The 6,398-nt window shown below is 41.9% G+C and overlaps 1 protein-coding gene across 1 annotated transcript in view; it reads right to left on the bottom strand.

Annotated features, from left to right (window-relative positions):
* The window catches only part of fndc3ba (fibronectin type III domain containing 3Ba), an 81,131-nt gene that overhangs the window by 50,958 nt on the left and 23,775 nt on the right, over positions 1–6,398 (bottom strand). The window lies entirely within an intron of this gene.

A 6,398-nucleotide genomic window follows, 5' to 3' on the forward strand; every position in this document is an offset into this window, starting at 1 on the left:
ACACACACACACACACAATTTCTCTATTATATGATCCCTCTCCATCATGTGTCTCTCCACTCATTGCATTACCCTTTTTTGCAGTAAAGTATATTCTACAAATACAGACTCAGCAGTCATCAACTTGAACCAATTTTTAACAGAGAGGAGAGAAAAAAAATCAGCAGCCGTGTAAGCTTTTCAAAACAAAAGCTCACTGGAATATCGCAAAAAATGCCACAAAAGTCACAAACGCTGTAAAGAGGCCTGTTGTTCTCAGCTCATAAAAAGATATATATTGTGTTCATAGGACAGTGTTGAGATAAACCAGTTCAAATACAACATTAGCGATGTAAAGTTGAACTTAATTATGTCTGGAAAGGCCACTTAGACACAAACACTGACCATTTAAAGCACTGCATAAATACGCAATACACATTAAATTGGTTATGGGATTCATTATGCCTGGGGCTAAGAGCAAGTGCCATAACAATAACAACGCATTCATTCATTTTTACATTCACACCCCTTTATATACACACACACACACACACACACACACAAAGACAAATAGAAAGACACACATCTATACACAAGTACACACATTTTGCATACAATTTTTGTTGTATATTTAAAATGAAGAACATAACACTTCATTTTAAAAGGTCCAGTGTGTAACATTTAAGAGGATGTATTGGCAGAAATGGAATATAATATGCTTAACTATATTTTCCTTTGTGTATAATAACCTGGAAATAGGAATTATGTTTTTGTTACACTAAAAATGTGCCTTCTATACCTACAGATGCCAGTAGCCCAGAAAGGACAAACCAAACATTGGTTCTACATAGGGCTGTTCGCATTTTCTGTGTGTTTCCCAGACAGTTTTTCCTTCGCACTTGGAAGGCGAGGGAGATGCAATCTGCAAGTACACCGCTAGATACCACTAAATCCTACACACACTGTCCCATACAGGTGGGACTTGGATTTTAAGGCAGGTTTGAAAAGTTCCCAAAACAACCACCTCTGGTTACAAGCAGCGACAGTACCGTCCAAAACAGTACTCTAAATTAAGCCCTTCTGAGAAAAGTGTATTTGTGTCTTCTCCCCCAGCTTGTTTAGAGCCATCTGGTTCGGTGTAAACACAGGCCGCGAGACTTTCCACCATATTTCTCTCAACCAGCTATTTCCACTTACATCAAAGGGCTTTGAGTGTAGAAGTGCACACTCCGGCAAAAGGCTAGACAAAGAGAACCTCAGCGTACTTGTGTAGTGGTGCAGTGAAACCAGCGAGAGGAATATAGGCATCGTCCATCCAACTGAGATGAACATGGAGGCAGGGAGAAACTGAGACAAACGAAGTGAGACGTAAATAGAGAAAGGGACAGAAAGGCTGAATGATAGAGAAACACAGGCTGAGAGGAATTGACAGAGATGCTTGGGAGGGAAGAAAAACACATTTGCTCAGTTCCTCCCACAAAAAGCGAGGAAGAGATGCAAGGCAGCGTTAATCACAAACAATTAATCTGAATTGAATGATCAGACACTAAATGCATGATTTGCATCTGTATTTGTCAATTGGTTTTCATCTACAAATACATTCTATAAAAATCCCAGATCATGATGATGCCTCAAAATGTGTGGAAACAATTTAGTGGCCTAGTCATTTTGTAGAAAATGAAAATAGCCCACATTGCAACTCTAGTCACTTCTGGCTGATACCCAGTGATTGATTGCTGCACTGTATCACTGCATCAGTGTTGAAATGATGCCAATGATGACATTTACTATGACGACAGCAAGAATACTGTACTTTGTGATACAAGCAACTTCTGTAAAAGAAATATTTTGTCATCGTTCAGACCTATATTCGGCACATGTCCAAGTTTAACTATGTGGTCAATAAGAAAACAATACAATTTCTAAAGAAATTGAATAACATTCCACCCGAGTTGCTGGCAATATTAGTTTATCAGCATCAGTAATTTGACAAAACTGTCTTGCAATACCGGACAATCGGAGTTTGCCACATAGTTGTGCAACAAGCTAGAGATAATGAATCACTTTGTAACATGGAGAGAGCTTTTTAAAACATTGAAAATGGATCTGCCATGCAACATTATATGGTACAACAGTGCGCATGCTATCGCCATGTCACCAGTCTAAATACTTTGGATTGGTTCTGCGATGCAGGCTTTTTAAAACTCTTTAATTGTTTCCACCCAGATTTAGTTATGAAAGCTAGGAGAAAGTCCTCAGTCTTTATTGAGTGAAGCGTTTAGAGATTGGCTTGTGATTCTGGTGATGTGGTTTCAATGCAGCATCCAGTTACTAACACATTTTCAATGGGGAGTAATGATAAAAGACTTCCACCTACGGTGCTCTTGTGTACCCTTTATCTAATCCAGTCTGAGCAGTAATAAGGTAAATGGAATGTCCTTAATGACAGCAGGCCTGATCGATTTCAGGAGTGTGGAAATATGAAATAAGAGAATTAGGACGCACCCACAGTGAGAGAGCGAGTAACAATGAGGGTAACACAAAGAAGGAGAGCAAACAAACAACACACATCTGCTGCTAAAATACAAAGCAGACCCTGACATGATTCATGCTCTGCTATGTCCAGATGACACACATGCAATGAAACATGTGCACACAGCTGGTGCAGAGACCACGTCACTGAGGTCACACTGTCCACCATAACTATTGTTTGTAACAGAACAACATAGGCTGACCAAACTGCAGCAGAGCAAAGGACTATATTTCCTATTATGCCACTGCAGTAATGCAGGACTGGGCCTTATCATGGATCCATTCTGCATTAACTGTTTATTAAAAACAGAAAGTTACTGTTACTGTAAACAATTCAGTTTAACTGAACTGAACTGAATATTACACTTTCTTTACAACCTGGACCATTCTACTCAGACCAGCTGAGCACAAGATCTATTTTCTCTTGAATGCAGTCCATTTTTCCCAGCATTGATTGTAGGAAAACGCTTTAGTCCTTAGATAGTGAGTCAGTTTTTCCATGGATTATATTTCCTCCACAATGTCCAACCACTGTCCTAGACTTGGAAGGTCACATTTCAACCAGCACCTGGTGATGGCCTTTTTACAAGTGAGGATCAGTATTTTGAAGAGGTAGATATCCTTCTGGATTTTGTCATTAGGTATCAGTCCAAGGTACACAATCCAGGGGTCCCTGGGAATCTTGTAACCTAAAATCTCCTCATGGTTCTGCAGAACACTGTCCAAAAATGTTTGTCCAGAAGACATGGGAGTGGTTGGCATTAATTTGCCTGCACTGCCTCCAGCATTGCTCCTGATTGCCCAGTTGTTCATTCTTTATGTTGGGTATAAGAATAAAGGATTAAGTCCTTGCAACCAAATTCCCTCCATCTTTAAAGCTTGTGGGAAGTTGTTGCATTTTACACATGGGACGCCAACCTCTGTTCGACCGTTTTCTCCCTTTAGGTCTATATATTCTTTTGCTCCTCCTAGCTTATCCATGCAACTTGATTCTCCAGGGAGCACCAATAGACCATGTATCTCATTTGGGAAGCATAATAGTAGAGGTTTGGAAGTGCTAGGCCTCCCTTTTCTTTGTCAATTTCTAAAAATGTACCCATGGCCTTGCTCCTGCCTAGATAAACTGGGATACCGACATTATCTTAATTATCTTAAGAGAGACGTTAATGAGGACATCCTGTAAGGCTGCATTATATTGTAAGAGCCAAACCAATCAGCTGCTGACATTCCTTAATCTCAACCAAGGCCACAAAGTACAAGTACTCCACAGGAGACTTGTGGTTGCTGCCACCCATGCTTAATGATGTCACATCCTCCCTGGCAGGGCACAGCTTCCTGCTCTTCACCCTCTGGCCCCATCAACCCTCATAAAAGACCAACAAAGAGCAAACAACACAGTAAACCAACACAGCCTTGTAAAACACACATAGACACAGATGCACACACACACACACACACACACACACACACACAATTATTAACACACTCACATTCCATAGCAGGGTGCTCTAACACACCCTCTAGAGACTTGTCCTTTGATGTGAGTGTGGGAAAGCTCAGGGGAATGGTCTTCGTGGGGGGGGGAGAGAGAAAGGGAAGGGAAAGGAGGGAGAAGAGTAGATACATGAGAGCAACATGGTGAGACGGTGAGAGATACACTGGGAGCGGGGTGGGAGTAGAGGCGGGGGTGGGTGGGAGGGTCAGTGGAAGCTGACCCCCGGAGCACAGAGAGGTCAGTCTGTTTAAACAGGGGATGGAAGCATAGACACTCACACACACAGTGCATGCTAATTAACAGACTGGTACAGGAAAGGATTTTTAGATCAGATACAGGTATTTGCTGCTAAAAAACGTAGCACAAAGAAACACCCATAAAGTAGTAGAAGCAAAATAACACAGCGAGACTCAGGAAAAAAGCACTGAATAAGAGAGAGACAGCAGGTAAAGCATATCACTGACATAACTGACAGAGATACTGAAAACAACCAAAAGCACTTTTCTATATTTCAGAGCAAACATGAATTATTTCAATGTGCACCGTGCAGCTCTAAAAAGGATTTTATATGCCCTGAGGTTATGGAATTTGTTGGGTATAATAAAATTATATGTAAACTTTCAGTCTAAATAAAAGAGCGTAATCCAGCCAGTAGCATTTAGCGGTGGTGTGGCTAATGAGCAGTACTTAACGTCAGTCCAACAAATACAATCACCACTATGCTGTTCCAGGTTTACTTTAAGGTAGAGGGAGACAGATGAGGAGAAGTGTAAAAGAAGGAACAAGGATGGAGTCTAGAGGAAAAGAAGTGAAGAAGAGAAGTGAGCAGAGAAGACGAAGACTGAAGGTTCATATGAAAGAATGTCTTTTGGCTGCTGTGTCGACGTCTCCAGGCTGGTTCTGCCTTGGCAGAGCATCTGTGTCTGTGTGTGTATGTGCATGCATGTTTGCATGCACGCACCGCAGTGCAGCAACTAAACAGAGGTTACTTTATATAAAAGCTGGTTCCTGGTTGTGCCCTGAGGTCTCTGTAATCTCGCTTTCTGTCACACACACTTGCACATAAGTACGCCAAAGTGCAAACACACAAGTACACAAGCACGCGCAAACCCGGAGCTCTGAGGTCTCAGTAATCACACCGAGTCTCTTGTCTAAAGACCGACTCGATTCGCCTTCAAAACACACTGCCACACTCCACCTCTCATTAAACCCAGTGACCTCCTCCAGAAAGAGAGACAGAGAGAGAAAGAGCAAGAGTTTGTGTGTGTGTGGCCCTCCACATTTATAATATGTGCATTCAAACAGGACCCCAAGCCCTCAGCCACCTGCCCAATTAACTGTCGTCGACTAGTAAAAGGTAAAAAAAAAAAAAAAGCAGACACAGATACACTCTGTGCCTTCGATGCAAAATTTTGCATGCAAGTGCACAAATGCACCCACACAAATAAACAGACAACCGCCAGACCCCAACTACGTCAGTACTGTGTCTTTTTGCAAATCAGTGTCTGGTATCCTGTTCATCTTTTCCCTGTGCACAGTAAACCGTTCTTTCATCCATCTTTTATCCATCTATCCACGAGTCACTGATCCAAATCTTCTTTGTCAACTCTATCTGCACATCTTAGAAACAATACATGATAGGTTGGACGGATGCAATCAGGCATTATCTGTGCCTCTGAGGCCCGCCTGAGTCGATCCCTCCCATTTCAGGGAAAAATTGAATTACACGGTGGGCAGAGAAAAGGAGGCGGCTGTAATTAGTTACAACATAGAGTATGGGGTGGTGGTGGGTTTTTTTCGGGAGAGTTGAGAGGGATGTCCATGTCTAAGCCAAAACTGATCTCACTCAAAGAAAACCTTCACACAAAGGGCAAAGAAAGAGTGAGAGAAGAAGAAGCGAGAGAAAGACAGAGGGAGAGAGATTGAGAAGAAAACAAAGGCGCTCTTTCAACGTTTCAGAGTAACAGCTTACTCTGGTGACATCATCAAAGTGAGACGCGAGTTAGGGAATTCCCGTGTTACTGCCACCTCCTTCCTTCTTTAAGAGCCCATAAGTGGCTTACATTTCAAGGCTTTTCATGTACAGATATCAGATGCAGCCAGAGAGTGAGACCATGGTTGCCCACTCTGTCAATGACTATGGTTTCAACTAGTGTTTTTTTAATTTGAAGATAACACGCTTTATTGCAAGCATTTCCCCCCTCACTTCCTTTTCCTTACCGTTGCTGCTGCATCATTGCCTGCACTCCTAAAATACTATCTATTTGCATGTTTGTTTTCATTTGTGTATAATCACTTGAAAATAAGAATTGTTGTGTTTTCGTTAGCTTACAATAAGCCATTTTTACCTACAGGGAAAGCGGGTCCTCTTCCACCGAGGCTGCCATGTTGA

The sequence above is a fragment of the Morone saxatilis genome, unplaced genomic scaffold, assembly GCF_004916995.1.
Source record: "Morone saxatilis isolate NCDOM2014 unplaced genomic scaffold, NCSU_SB_2.0 Contig3, whole genome shotgun sequence".
NCBI classification, from domain to species: domain Eukaryota; kingdom Metazoa; phylum Chordata; class Actinopteri; family Moronidae; genus Morone; species Morone saxatilis.